General features: G+C 46.2%; 1 long non-coding RNA gene across 1 annotated transcript; it reads left to right on the top strand.

The window, feature by feature from the left end:
* Positions 1–180: 180 nt before the first annotated feature.
* LOC119823579 lies at positions 181–14,066 on the top strand. The gene is made up of 3 exons (XR_005286977.1): positions 181–430; positions 13,197–13,381; positions 13,860–14,066. It is a non-coding gene; the product is annotated as an uncharacterized LOC119823579 (long non-coding RNA).
* Positions 14,067–14,462: the final 396 nt, after the last annotated feature.

A 14,462-nucleotide genomic window follows, 5' to 3' on the forward strand; every position in this document is an offset into this window, starting at 1 on the left:
CAAGAGGGAGGGGAGTGCAATATGGATACCGGATGTGACGCAAGCAGGAGGCGTGTCGGAGGGGTGTTGATCGAGGAACTGAGGGCGGGGCTGAGCTGCTAAACCAGAGGGTGGTCCCGGAAATCCGAAAACAGGAAGTGGGCGTGAAGGGTGGGTCCTTCAGGGTGCGCTGGACGGGACTTGGAGGGACGGGACTGAGCTCCTAGGGACCAAATGGAAGTGAAGCTGGGTGTGGGTGACATTCGCTTTTGTTTGTAGTGTGGTGTGTAGGTGTCAACTAACAGTACTTTCCTGGTCCCTACTTCGGGTTCCCAGCTATATCTAATAATAAAAATAATAATTTTGGAGGGTCCCGTGGATGGTTCAGCGGATAAAGAATGGTATTTGCCACCAAGCCGCCGACCTGAGTTCCATCTTCAGAAGCCACAAGGTTTGGAATGGGGGGGGGGGCACGTCTCCCGCAAGTTGTTCTCTGGCTTCTAGAGGCAGGACGCATGGCTCAGCGGTTTAGAGCACTGGGTATCCGACCTCATCTTCTGACCTCTGCAACACACACTCTTAATGCACATATATACATGCAGATAAAGCACTCATACGATAAAACAGAAGCAGGATGGTTACGAGCTTAAGGCCCATCTATGCTACATAGCTAGTTTGAGGCCAGTCACGAATACAAGAGACTGTCTGAAAAGGTAATGAAAAGTGGAAGGTGAGGAGATAGGTCCACTTGTAAGATTGCAATGCTGTGCAATCGTCAGGACTTGAGTTCAAACACTATCATCCACATTAAAAAATATTTTTAAATATTTATTAAATATACAATATTCTGTCTGTGTGTATGCCTGCACCAGACCTCATTACAGATGGTTGTGAGCCACCATGTGATTGCTGGAAATTGAACTCAGTACCATTGGAAGGGCAAGCAATTCTCTTAACCTCTGAGCCATCTCTCCCAATAAGAGATATTTTTTTAAAAGGCCAGACATGAGGCTGACAGTGGTGGTACATGCCTTTAATCCCAGCACTCGGGAGGCAGAGGCAGGCAGATCTGTGAGTTTGAGGCCAGCCTGTTGTACCGAGTGAGTTCCAGGGAAACCCTGTCTTAAAAAAAAACCCAGACATGAAGTAACCGCCCCCCCATGCTGTGGAGAGCAGGGGCTAGGAGTTACAGCTGGAACTCACTGACTTTCATCCCGACTCAAAGCTCCATGAGATTCTGTCTCAAGCTGGAGTCTTCTGGGAAAGGGAACTTCAACTGAGAAGGTGTCTTCATCAGATTGGGGCCTGCTGACAATCCCGTGGGGCATTTCTTGATTAATGATTTCTATGTGGCTGGTGCCACCTCTGTGTTTATGCTGTGTGAGATGGTACAAGTAAGCAGGCTAAGAGAGCCTGGGAGAGCAAGCCAGTAGGCAGCACTACTCCATGGCCTCTGCTTCACTTCCTGCCTCCAGTTCCTGCCTTGAATTCCTCCCCCGATTGTCATTTATGATGGACTATAAACTTTAAGGGGAAATAAGCCATTTCCTCTTCAAGTTGCCTTTGGTCATGACCTTTATTAAACAATAAAAAACAAGTAATACACAAGGCAACAAGAGGGAGAATGGTGGACCTCAGAATCCTCCTTTGGGCTCAGAGCCCAAAGGAACATGTATGCTCATAACACAGATACACACACACACACACACACACACACACACACTTGAAAAGTTTTTCTTGCCTAATAAGCCTCTCCACCAACACAATAATCCAAATCAGACCAAATCTAACCAAATTAGAAAAAGCCCAGGTTTAATGGATGCCAGCATTCCCTGGTGGCATTCCAGGCTCCCCTAGGAATGGAGATAGGGAAGGAAGACAGGGAAACCACATGTTTGGTCTCTGGGGGGCAGTTTAAATAGCCTGTGGGAGTGGTCTTGAACCTCTCTGGGGAGGGAGTCACCATTTGGCAGGCTTTCTCTGAGGTGGAGTCTGGACTTCGGCAACTCCTAGGGGACGGGGTTTGGGGTACAACTTTCCACTCAAACATTCCAGACACCTTGGGTATAGGGATGCCCAGGGGCTGGGGTGAAGCCTTAACCAAACATTCCAGACTCTTTGGGTATAAGGATATCAGTGGTTGGGGTGAAGCTTCTAACCAAACAACCCTGTCTTAGTTAGGGTTTCTTGTTGTGGAATATTATCTTAGCTGGGCAAAGATGTGTTGCTTTTGTGTGTGCTGCATTTGTTTAATTTTGTAAAAATGTGTTGCATTTGTTTCACCTTGCCTGCCTAAGGCACCTGATTGGTCTAATGAAAAGCTGAACGGCCAATAGCTAGGCAAAAGAGGGATAGGCAAGGCATTGAAAAACCTCCATATAGAGTTTGCTTTTATTATGGCAAAGTTAGTCACAGGGTAAAGAAACTACTCTTGCCTTGACTGCTGACAGTGTGCCGTACAAACTGGACAAGCAGCATACAAAGGAAAAAAACCCCGAACTTTGCCGAAACAAGGCAGACAGTCCTTTAGAATGCCTGCTTCATAGAAAAGTCTGACAGATAGTCTAGGCCTTCAGATAAGCCTTGTGCTTTCCCATTGCACAGAGACTGAACAACAAATGTTATAACTAATTTCCTTAGGACTTGACTATTATCTCAGTTTTCTCAGGTTCACTAAAGATTCCTTTGTCCACAGACAACAGATGCAGTTTAGAGAATACAGTGCCCACATTCCCAAGTGGTAGAGTAGGTGATTTTGGTCATTTGGTGGGTTATGGATATTTATCATCATTTAGTGGGGATATAGGAATATAGGATAAAAGACAACTATTAACTTCAACTATTTTGCATTGTTATGGATTTTGGCAGCCAGGTGGTGGTGGCGCACACCTTTAATCCCAACACAAAAACATTAAGGGCTGGAGAGATGGCTCAGAGGTTAAGAGCACTAGCTGCTCATGCAGAGGTCTTGAGTCCAATTCTGAATAACCATATGTTGTCTCACAACCATTTATAATGGGATCTGATGCCCTCTCCTGGTATGCAGTCATATATATTTTGTTATATTATATAAATTTAAATGTAATTTTTGTTATATGTATATACAGTATATGTTTCTACTCCCTTTTGGGATATTGTGCTTATGCAACTCATTTAAGAATGGAATGTATAACTAAGAAATGCAGATTAGCAGTTAGTCATCTATAATAATCAAACTTCCAGTTAGTTATGTTTTCAAGGTTAAACAGATATATTTTAGATAGATGGTCTTCAAATACTTTACAGGCCTACAGACTATGACATTTAAGATGTTTAATAACCTGGGGCTTTTCATGACAGTGAGACATGTCTGCTCCTGGCAGCACTGATTACTTCAGAGAAGATGATGGGCATTGAAAAACCTCCATATAGAGTTTGCTTTTATTATGGCAAAGTTAGTCACAGGGTAAAGAAACTACTCTTGCCTTGACTGCTGACAGTGTGCCGTACAAACTGGACAAGCAGCATACAAAGGAAAAAAACCCCGAACTTTGCCGAAACAAGGCAGACAGTCCTTTAGAATGCCTGCTTCATAGAAAAGTCTGACAGATAGTCTAGGCCTGTAGGCCAAAGATTAGTTACCTCAACATTACAGAGGCAGTCAGACGCCTGTCAGTTCTTTAGTTTTGGAAGTGGCTTGCACTACACTTCCTGTTTACTCAGGTAATATATCCTTCTGAGATCTTTGATGGAGTTGAAGACTAGATAGATACAGTTTCAGTTTTCCTTAGTTATGATAGAAAGTAAATTAGATACTGAGCTATAGACTCATCAAGATAGAATAGATAATAGAGAGAATTCTCAGAATTTGCCAAATGCAAATTGACTGGATATGTAACTGTAATCCTTACTTGATAATTGTTCTTGTTATATGTAACTTTACTATTTTAGAGTTAAAAACCCTTTCTTTTTTGACAAAAAGGGAAAAATATTGTGGAATATTATTTTACAATTTCTATTGCTGTGAAGAGACAACTCTTATAAAGGAAAACATTTGAGTGGCTTACAGTTTCAGAGATTTAGTTCATTATCATCACAGTGCGACATGGTGGCTGGGAGTCCGGCAGTGTGCAAGCAGACATGGTGCTGGAGAAGGAGCCGAGTGAAGAAGGAGCTACATCTTGATCCCAAAGGCAACAGGAAGTGATCTGGGTGTCACACTGAGTGAAGCTTGAGCAAAGGAGACCTTAAAGCCCATCCCCCATAACAATACACTTCCTCTAACAAGGCCACACCTTTTCCAACAAAGCCACACCTCCTAATAATGCCACACCCTATGAGTTTATGGGTGCTAATGACATTCAAACTAGTCCACACCTCAAAACCAAAGTAAAGACAAAAAGGAGAAGGGGGCTGGTAGGAATGTAACTCAGTGGATGAGTGGTTTACCTACCAGGTGTGAAGACATGGGTTCAGTCTCCAGTACCACATAAAATTGGGTTTGGTGGCACACAACTGTAATCTCAGCACTGGGGAGATAGAGGAAGGAGGATTCAAAGTTCAAGGTCATTCTTAGCTGCATAGTGAGTTTGAGGCTAGCCTGAGATACAGGAAACATTATCTGAAACCTAGTAAATTATAGAGAACCCCAGAAGCTCTTGTTAGTGTGGCTTACCAGTACTGCTAATTACCGCATTGCAAATTAAAACCATGATGGCTTTAACATTTCTGGTACTTCATTAAGCAATAACCCATTATATGCTGCTTCATAGCAATTAGAGTCATTGAAGCTGTAATTTTAATTTTTTGTTTTGTTTTGCTTTTTTCAAGACAGGGTTTTTCTATATAGCCCTGGCTCTCTTGGAACTCATTCTGTAGGGCAGGCTAGCCTCCTTTTGCCTCTGCTCCCCAAGTGCTGGGATTAAAAGCATGTGCCACCATGCTCTACTTCATAATTTAAATTTTCATTGTAAAAAAAAAACCAGTTTTCCAAAGCTAAATAAACATAGACCATTGGTGTTGTTTTATTTTGGCAAAAACATTAGCACCCGACCAAACAGACACAGCTGGATTAGCATAGCTGTTTGTGTGCTCACCGGGGCGATGTCCTTTCATTAAGTGTATGACACAACTCAACTTCCCACAGGCACGCGCTGCAATGGGAGGTGTCTGACCCTCTAGACCACACTTTGAGTGCACAGTGAGAGAGTGATGGCAAGCCCCAGCACCGCTGCTTCATTCCCATTCTGCAAATGAGGAAACTATAGCTAAGAAAGAAGAGGGGTTAGCCTAGGAGTGGGAGGGGTTAGCCTGAGGAGTGGGAGGGGTTAGCCTGAGGAGTAGGAGGGGTTAGCCTGAGGAGTAGGAGGGGTTAGCCTGAGGAGTGGGAGGGGTTAGCCTGAGGAGTAGGAGGGGTTAGCCTAAGGAGTGGGAGGGGTTAGCCTGAGGAGTGGGAGGGGCTATCCTGAGGAGTGGGAGGGGTTAGCCTGAGGAATGAGAGGGGTTAGCCTGAGGAGTAGGAGGGGTTAGCCTAAGGAGTGGGAGGGGTTAGCCTAAGGAGTGGGAGGGGTTAGCCTGAGGAGTGGGAGGGGATAGCCTGAGGAATGGGCGGGGCTAGCCTGAGGAGTGGGAGGGGTTAGCCTAAGGAGTGGGAGGGGTTAGCCTAAGGAACGAATCTCTAACCCCTTTCCAAAAGGCAGGCAGGTGCTTAAGATGAACAGAAGGACTTTGGGGTTTCGCTAAGGCATGGCGTGGGGCTGATTTCATGATGTTGGAAATTCAATGCAGGAAGAAGAGTTCTCTGCCAGCCCTGAAGTCTAGAAAGGCCCAGAACTGGGGAATGGAAAGGCTGAATTTAACCTTTGAAAAACCATTATGACTACTGGTGGGTCCGAAGGAAGGGGAATTTTCAGCTGAAGGGAGGAGGAAAAGTTGGACGCTAGTTTTGAATTTCTGGAGGGCTAACAAAACATTTGGTTTACAGAAAGAAAACCTAGCCCTCTTTGATCCATCTTTAATTATAGATTCCCAGTATTCTGGAGACCAAAGAGAGAAAATAGCAGCGAAAGGTAGACACAGGAAGTAGGGGCGGGATCAAATGAGATGAATGAAGCCCAAATTGCAGATCTCTGCCTTTTGTTTATGCTGTCAGTGGCTGAGCCATTTTATGTTCCCTCTAGCAGAGTATAACGCTTTTGTCTCTAACTAAAGAAAACACTTTGCTTAGTTCTTTGCTAACGCTTATTGTACCTGTCTTTTGATTTTAGCCACCCTAGACAGCAAAGTGATAGCTCACTGAACGTTTGATTTGTGTTGCCATAATGGTTCATTATGAATGTTGAGCACCTCTATATTCCTATTAGCTATTCTCTTTGGGGAAATGTCTGTACAAGTCACCTGTCCATTTTTCATTTGAGTTATTGGACTTAGTGAATCTTGAATGCTCTTTATATATTCAGAACCTTAAAGCTTCACCAGATAGAACACTTGTCTTAGTTAGGGTTTAGTTTTTTTATAAGATTTATTCATTTATTATGTATACAACATTCTGCCTCCATGTACGCCCACACACCAGAAGAGAGCGCCAGATCTCATTACAGATGGTTGTGAGCCACCATGTGGTTGCTGGGAATTGAACTCAGGACCTCTGGAAGAACAGACAGTGCTCTTAACCACTGAACCATCTCTCCAGCCCTTAGTTTGGGTTTCTATTGCTGCAGTGAAACACTCTGACCAAAAAGCAAGTTGGGGAGGAAAGGGTTTATTAGACTCACACTTCAGCATTGCTGTTCATCACCAAAGAAAGTCAGGACAGGAACCCAAACAAGGCAGGATCATGGAGGCAGAAGCTGATCCTGTGACCGTGGAGGGGTACTGTTTACTAGCTTGTTCCCCTGACTTGCTCAGCCTACCTTCTTATAGAACCCAGGACCACCTGCCAGGGATGCTACCACCCACCATGGGCTGGGTCCTCCCACATTGATCACTAATTGAGAAAATGCCTTACAGTTGAATCTCAAAGAGGCTTTTCCTCAACTGAGTCTCCTTCCTCTCTGATGGCCCTAGCTTGTGTCAAGCTGAGACACGAAACCAGCCAGTACAACTGACCCCTTGTCAACTTGACACACAAGCACACCACTATAAAGCCACACCCCTTCCTTTCTTATTCATTCCCAAGATCTCACATTAAGAACATAAATAAGGTTCAAGGCCAGCCTGGTCTACAAGAGCTAGTTCCAGGACAGGCTCTAGAAACTACAGGGAAACCCTGTCTCGAAAAACCAAAAAAAAAAAAAAAAAAAAAAGAACATAAATAAGAACATAAATAACTTTAAAAGTCCTATGGTCTTTTTTTTTTTTTCCTAAACAGGGTTTCTCTGTGTAACAGCCCTGGCTATCCTGGAACTCACTCTGTAGACCAGGCTGGCCTCAAACTCACAGAGATCTGCCTGCCTCTGCCTTCTGAGTGCTGAGATTAAAGGTGTGCACCACTACCACCTGGCAAGTCCCACAGTCTTTACAAATTCAAACATACTAAAATTTTAGTAACCAATCTTTTAAAATCCGAGGTCTTTCAGAAGTCAAAGTCTCTCAACTGTGGGCTCCAGTAAAATATTTTCTTGGTTCAAGAGGGGAAAATCAGGGCACAATTACAATCAAAGCAAAACAAAATTCCAGCTGTCCAAGAGCTGCGATCCACTCAAGCCCTTCTGGACTCCTACAAAGGGCTCGGGGCTTTCCTCCGGCTCTGCCCTCTGCAGCACACACGGCTTGTTTTGTGGGCTCCAGCTGGCTCCACTCCACTGCTGCTGTTCTTGGTGGTCATCCCATGGTGCTGGCATCTTCAAAATTCTGGGGTCTTCTGCTGCAACTGGGCTGCACTTTCACCAATAGCTTCTCATAGGCTCTCCTCATGGTGCCAAGCCTCAACCCTTTCAGTCCTGGGCCTTCAACCACCATAGAGGCTGCACCTTCACCAAGGACCTCTCCTAGCCTCTCACAGTGCCAAGTTCAGCTGCTCTCCATGACCCCTCGTGCCTTCAAAACCAGTACCACCTGGGTGATGCTTACACGTTACCAAGTCTGGCTGCCAGCACGAGGTGCAGCCTTGGCCGCCTCTGGAACACAGCTTCTCTGTGCTCTCAGGAAACACTTCCCAGAAGATTTCACCTCAGTGACGTGGGTCTCTTCTTAATCGCCGCGAATTTCTTAGCTGCAGCTGCTAAGTATTCCAGCAAAGCAAATTTTGCCTTAGTAGTTCTGGTATCTTGTTAACCACAGCTGACTCTTCGGACCCAGCTAAGCAGAACCTCAGAATCTTAACTCAAAATAACAAATGGCCCTGATAGGGTTTTTAACTTCCCTCTGAAATTTTGCAAGCCAGGCCTCCATCTTCTGCACTGCTCTCAATACTCTTATCTTCCCCCTTCCCACAGAATGGGTCTCAACACTCAATGGCTTTTCTAGCCCAAAGTTCCAAGTCCTTCCACAATCCTCCCAGAGGCATGATCAGGGCTTTCACGGCAGTTACCGAGCCCACCCTCCAAACCCCCCCCCCCCCAATGCTGGTACCAACTTAGTTAGGGTTTCTATTGCTTCGATGAAACACCAAGACCAAAAAGCAAGTTGGGGAGGAAAGGGTTTATTAGACTCACACTTCAGCATTGCTGTTCATCGCTGAGGAAAACTATAGACACACCTGAAGGGGCAGAGTGTGGCTCAGTGGTGGAGTACTCACTAGCATGAACTAGGCTGCCTGAGACACACCCCCAAGACTTCGCCCATATTCACAAGTGTCTAGTTTTGGTTTCCGTGCTTGAGACCAAAGCTGGAACCTGGACAATATTTGACAGGGGCTTTCCCACCTACTGCATCCAGTCCTGATACTTAGTAATTGAAATGGTAGGTCTTCTCTCTTCCTCCTTTTTTTTGTTTGTTCTTGTTTGCTTGTTTGACTGTAGCTTTAAGATGAGCCTTGTTGCCTGGTGGTAGTGGCAGAGGCAGGCAGATCTCTGTGAGTTCGACTCCAGCCTGGTCTACATAGTGTGTTCCAGAGCTACATAATAAGACCCTGCCTTGAAAAACAAAACAAAAAAGATGGATCTTCCTATGTATTCTGGGCTGGCTTTGAAGTTGTAATTCTCCCACCTCTGACTTTAAAGCACTGAAATTACAGGCATGCTCAACCATGTCCAAGCAAAAATACTGCCCAACTCTCAAGCAAGAAATCAGAAGGAAAACCTATTTCCGTACTTTCCTGGAGTCAGTCATAGACACATAGGCAAGTCCCTCTTGACCTAAGTGTGCAGGTTGAATAACATGTCTGAATGTTACCCTGACAGCTTGAGGTCAGGGACCCCACAGAACTCTCTAGATTTGCATCTAGTGTTTTGTCAAAATGCAGCACGGAAACCCTACCACCTATAGACACCTGTACCGTGGAAGTTTTACATTTCATTCATATAACTAAAGTTTTGTTGACCTGAAGTGGCTGAGGTGTCCCCAAGGCAGTCGTTTGACAGCTTGGCCTCCCCAAACTCACCCTTCATTCTGTGTCTGATTTCCCCAGGGCAGAGGCGATTCAGCCACCCACACCAGATCTGTATCACTGAAGGCTGATGGTCCCTCATCCTGGAAAACAATTTTCCACTTTACAAAGCACTTTTGCAAGCGTTTACCTTCAGAGCCACAGCCCTGTGATGGAGGCAGACTGTTTACTGTTCTTATCTATCCTTTACAGATGAAGAAACCCAGGCTCAAAGAGGTTACCAGACTTATTAGAGGAGGTTCAGGCACGGCCTGATGAGCTGGACTAGGAGCTCTGGCTTCCATCAGGTGGAAGATGCACTCCTTCTGTCTGCACCCTCCCTCTGCATCCTCCCTTTGCACCCTCTCTCTGCACTCCCTCCCTCTGCACCCTCTCTCTGCACTCCCTCTGCACTCTGCCCTGCCTGCTGCTGGCCCACATTCCTAAAGAGATCCTGGTGCCCCTGAGCATCTATCCCTCACCAGCACAGCTGCAGAACTCACTGCGCCTTAAGCAGAAGTCAAGGACATCTAAGAAGCCAATCATGATGTCACTGTGTCCAGGCACTGAGGCACTGCATGACTTTCAGAGATCCTTTCTGGCATCCTAGAAGCTGGAGGGTGCTAGTTTTTATGTCAACTTGAGGCAGCCTAGACTCATTTTGGAAGAGGACTCCTCAATTGAAAAAAAAAAAATCCACCAGCTTGGCCTATGGGCAAGTCTGTAGTATATTTTTATTAAGTAGTGATTGATATGGGAGGGCTCAGTGCCACCCCTGAACAGGAGGCCCTAGGTGATGATATAAGAAGGCAAGCTGACTGGGCAGTGGCAGCACATGCCTTTAATCTTAGCACTCAGGAGGCAGAGGCAGGCGTATCTCTGTGAGTTCAAGGATAGCTTGCTCTACAGAGCAAGTTCCAGGACAGCCAGCACTTCACAGAGAAACCCTGTTTGGAGGGAGTGGGGGAAGAAGCTGAGAAGTTAGCCAGTAAGCAGCACTCCTCCATAGCCTCTGTCAGCTCCTGCCTCCTGCCCTGACTTCCCAGATGTCACTTACCACAAGCTATAAGATGAGATAAACCCTTTCCTCCACAAGTTACATTTGATCATGGTGTTTTTTTTTTAATATTTATTTGTTTATTTATTTTGTATACAACATTCTGTCTTTATGTATGCCCGCAGGCCAGAAGAGGGCACCAGACCTCATTACAGATGGTTGTGAGCCACCATGTGGTTGCTGGGAATTGAACTCAGGACCTTTGGAAGAGCAGGCGATGCTCTTAACTGTTGAGCCATCTCTCCAGCCCTTGATCATGGTGTTTTAATAGACACCCTAATTAAGACTCCCCACCTGCCCTCCAGAGTAGGAATTATCACTTCTATTTTACCAAGGAGGAAGCAGTTGCTAAAGTGACCTGGGTACTTCGAAAAATTACTTGTGCGCTCTCTCGCTCTCTCTCTCTCTCTCTCTCTCTCTCTCTCTCTCTCTCTCTCTCTCTCTCTCTCTCTCTCTCTCTCTCTCTGTGTGTGTGTGTGTGTGTGTGTGTGTGTAGACTAGAGGTCAATACTGGGACCTCTTCCTACCTTTCTTTTTTCTTTTTTTTCTTTTTTGTTTGTTGTTGATGTTTCCATTGTAAATTTTCTTTTTTTTTTTTAAATTGTTACTATTAATGCATGCATGTGTGTGCACATTCGAATCCTACAGCATGCATGGAGAAGTCGGAAGATAACGTGGTGGAGTTATTTTCTCCCCTTCTACCTTCATGTGAGTTCTGGGGGTTGAACTCAGGTTACTGATCCTGCTGGCAAGTGCCTTTAGCAGCTGAGCCATCTCCGGAGTCAGCCTCTCCCTTCATCTTCGCAGAACCTGGAGCTTCCTGATTCAGCAAGGCTAGCTGGCCAAGGAGACCCAGGGACTCTCCAGGGCTGGGATTCCAAGGCTGCGCGTGACACCCGGCTTTTGTGTGGGTTCTGGGAGGTTCCCCTCAGGTCTTCATGCTTGTAGAGCACATGCTTCAATTTTTATTTATTTTTTATTTACTTATTTATTTAATATACATTGGTGTTGTCTTAGGGTTTTTATTGCTCTGAAGAGACACCATGACCATGACAACTCTTATAAAAAAAACATTTATTTGGGGTGGCTCACTTATAGTTTCAGAGGTTCAGCCCATCATCATCATGGCAGGAAGCACGGCGGTGTGCCGGCAGATGTGGTGCTGGAGCTGAGATCCTACATCTTCCTGGTGACAGGAAGTCAATGGGAGGTCACACTAGTGAAGCTTGAGAAAAGAGACCTCAAAGCCCGCCCCCACAGTGACAAACTTCCTAATAGTGGCTCTCCCTTTGGGGCCATTTTTTTCCAAACCACCACAGGTGTTTTGCCTGCATGTGTGTCTGTGAGAGGGTAGGGGTCTCGGATCCCTCAGAACTGGAGTTACAGACAGTTATGAGCTCCCGTGTGGATACTGGGAATTGAACCCGGGTCCTGTGGAAGAGCAGCCCAGTGCTCTTAAGCGCGGAACCATCCCTCCAACCTGTTAAATACTTTTTTGACTCCATCATCTCCCCAGTCCTAAAAATTTCCCAGCGTTGTTGGGGAGGGTTCATGGTGCCCCGGTGCTGGCTCCCCCCACCAGCTGGTTGTATATTGCCTAGGAGCTGCAAGCCCAGAGTCTGAAAATTCTGGGGAGGAAAACCCATTCCTCATGGAGCATACTTCTGAGGATTCATGTCAGGGCCAGCAAAGGTTTGACTGACAGGGTTGGTCATCAGGCATCAAACAGATCCAGGAAGTTCCTAGAAGGTACCAAAGCTGTAGTGTAGTAGGCAGAACTGCACTATGTCTGTCTGTCCCACGAGGCCAGAGGGAACCGTGCTCTCCTCCCAGTATTCTCCCTTTGGAGGTCTTGGCAGGTGAGTCTCCATCTCTCATGACAGACTTCAGAAAATGGGGTGAGGGACTGGGGGGGCTCATTTGGTAAAATGCCTGCTGTGCGACCATGAGGACCTGAGTTCAGATTCTGCACACCTACCTAAGAGGGAAGGCTCTGATTCCGGCACTGGAGGAAGAGCTGAGGCAGGAGGATCTCTGGAGCTAGCTGACCCACTAGTCGAACCAGATGGTGTGCTCCAGGTCCAGGGGAGACTCAGTCTCAAAAACTAGGTGGAAGGGCTGGGGAGATGGAGGGGCTGGGGAGATGGAGGGACTGGGGAGATGGAGGAGGGGCTGGAGAGATGGAGGGGCTGGAGAGATGGAGGAGGGGCAGAGATGGAGGAGGGGCTGGAGAGATGGCTCAGCAGTGAAGAGTACTTGCTGCTCTTCCAGAGGATCTGAGTTCAGTTTCCAGCACCCACGTCAGGCAGCTCACAACAGCATATAACTCTGTTTTAGGGGATTAGCCCTCTTCTAGACTCTTCTGGTAAACACACATACACACACACATACACATAAATAAAAATTTAAAAATGGAAGCATCTTTGGCCTACTCCAATACACTCCCCCATACACATATGCACATACACACATGAGCATATACATTGTACATACACGGAAAGAAGGAAGGATGGAAGGAAGGAGGAAAGGGGTATAGCTTGCTTTAAGGTTACATAGCCCTAGTAATGGGGGTTCTTGAAGCCAATTTTGTATCTCCTGGCTACCAGGTGACCCGTCTCTCCTCTCTTTCTTTTTCTTCATCCTGGCATTTACTAGAGGATTCTACAGACCCAACTCAGATTCTCCAGATCAATAGAAGCCCCAGGCCTGCAGGATGAAAGCAAGGTTAGAGCCCAGAGCAGCCACGTTGCGTCTTCTGGAATGTGCTGGATATGAGAGATTCTGCTCCAACTGGGGAAAGCATAGCACGGTTGGAATGGAAATGCGCAGTCATCCAAACAGTGAGTATTGGGCCACACCCTGCTCTTGCCTGAGCCCACAGGCAGGGCACACTGTGTACTGAGCCTTCTAGCCAAGGGCAGTGCTTGCCAAGTTGAGGCAAGGGTTGCTGTCCCAGGAACTTACGCCATCTCTTGGGTGGATCCCAAGGTTGTCAAGGGGAATAATGTACCAGTGGGTAGAGTGGGGCTCAGAGTAGAAGACAAGCCAGACTATCAGGAATCTAAATCCCCGAGCAAGGTGTGGCCAATCCACCTGGCTTTTTATTGATCCATCGAGTAATTTATTCTCATATATCCACTCGACGGCAGTCCTGGCTCCAGGCTCAGTCCTGAATCCAGCTTACCTTCATGGAGATCCCAGCTGGCTGTGGGGCCCATCTGCCTTAGCATCAACTTGCCTACTGGATGCTTCTGGATCAGTTATAGTTTCAGTGACTGGCAATGTATGTTGGGTCTGTCACCACCCTCTCTTCCATAGCTCTTCATTTCTCTTGGAATTTTTGAGAAGTCCTGTGAAGGTCCTGGAGAAACGGCTCAGCGGTTAAGAGTACTTGTTGATCACATCAAGGACCCAGGTTTGATTCTCAACACCCATGGGACAGTTCACGGCCACCTCTAACTCCAGTTTCAAAGGAGGATACCCTCTTCAGGCCTCTATGGGTACTGCAGACACATGATGCATAGACAGACGTGAAGGTAAAATACCAGTACACATAAATAAACCTTGAGAATAAAAAAGAAAAAGTCCGGTAGAGCGTCCTTCTCATCCACCTGCTCCCTCTTGCTTTCTCCTTGCTGTCTGATGGCCATGCTTCTTCCTGTCACTGGGTCATACAGGCCTCTCTCTTTTCCTGGTTGTTCCTTTCTGGCAAACAGATGTCCAGGTGAAGCTCAAGAGCCCTCCTCCTGATGTCACACCCTTAGTGTGGGTGATGTGATGTCACACTAACCAATAGAATACAGCAAAGGTGCAGGTCTTTAAGTTGCTTTAGACTTTTTCTCTGATCAGTCTATACTCTGCTCATTGGGGGGCATAAATGTTTCCTTTATATCTTCCCTAAAAAAGTCGCACAACAAGCTC

Source organism: Arvicola amphibius, chromosome 9 (assembly GCF_903992535.2).
Source record: "Arvicola amphibius chromosome 9, mArvAmp1.2, whole genome shotgun sequence".
Taxonomy (NCBI): domain Eukaryota; kingdom Metazoa; phylum Chordata; class Mammalia; order Rodentia; family Cricetidae; genus Arvicola; species Arvicola amphibius.